The 1,050-nt window shown below is 39.9% G+C and overlaps 2 non-coding genes across 2 annotated transcripts; both read left to right on the forward strand.

Annotated features, from left to right (window-relative positions):
- On the forward strand, positions 1-71 carry TRNAG-GCC. Its single transcript has one exon. It is a non-coding gene; the product is annotated as a tRNA-Gly (tRNA).
- A 908-nt stretch (positions 72-979) lies between these two features.
- On the forward strand, positions 980-1,050 carry TRNAG-GCC. The gene has a single exon. It is a non-coding gene; the product is annotated as a tRNA-Gly (tRNA).

The following is a 1,050-nucleotide window of genomic DNA, read 5'->3' on the forward strand; positions in this document are numbered from 1 at the left end:
GCACCAATGGTCTAGTGGTAGAATAGTACCCTGCCACGGTATAGACTCGGGTTCGATTCCCGGCTGGTGCATCATGCATGATGATCTTTGTGTCGATATCGAAGCAAATAATAATTTTTGGGACTTAATCTTAATATAAAAGGTCGGGTGATTGCTGCGACACCTATATTGGATCGGAGAAGCACCAGTGGTCTAGTGGACCGTGGTTCCATTCCCGATTGGTGCATCAATGCGATGATGATCTTTGTGTCGAATAGTTAATCAACATTTATTCTATTTTATGATAATATCATCGAAGCAAATAAGAATTTTTGGGACTTAATATAAAAGGTTGGGTGATTGCAGCGACACCTATATTGGCTTGGAGAAGCACCAGTGGTTTAGTGGTAGAATAGTACCCTGCCACGGTACAGACCCAGTTTCGATTCTCGGCTAGTGCATCATGCGATGATGATCTCTGTGTTGAATAGTTAATCAATATTTATTCTATTTTCTGATAATATCATCATATAAAAGGTCGGGTGATTGCTGCGACATCTATATTGCTTGGAAAAACACTAGTGGTCTAGTGGTAGAATAGTACCCTACCACAGTACAGACCCGGGTTCAATACCCCGCTAGTGCATCATGTGATGATGACCTCTATGTTGAATAATTAATCAATATTTATTCTATTTTCTGATAATATCATCGAAGCAAATAAGAACTTTTGGGACTAAATATAAAAGGTCGGGTGATTGCTGCGACACCTATATTGCTTGGAGAAGTACTAGTGGTCTAATGTAGAATAGTACCCTGCCACTGTATAGACCCGGGTTTGATTCCCGGCTGGTGCATCAATGCGATGATGATCTCTGTGTTGATCATTTAATCAACATTTATTATATTTTATGATAATATCATCAAAGCAAATAAGAACTTTTGAGACTTAATATAAAAGGTCGGGTAATTGCAGCAACACCTATATTGACTTAGAGAAGCATCAGTGGTTTAGTCGTAGAATAGTACCCTGCCACGGTACAGACCTGGGTTCGATTCCCTGCTGGTGCA

The sequence above is a fragment of the Cucurbita pepo genome, chromosome LG04, assembly GCF_002806865.2.
Source record: "Cucurbita pepo subsp. pepo cultivar mu-cu-16 chromosome LG04, ASM280686v2, whole genome shotgun sequence".
In the NCBI taxonomy this organism is placed as follows: Eukaryota; Viridiplantae; Streptophyta; class Magnoliopsida; order Cucurbitales; family Cucurbitaceae; genus Cucurbita; species Cucurbita pepo.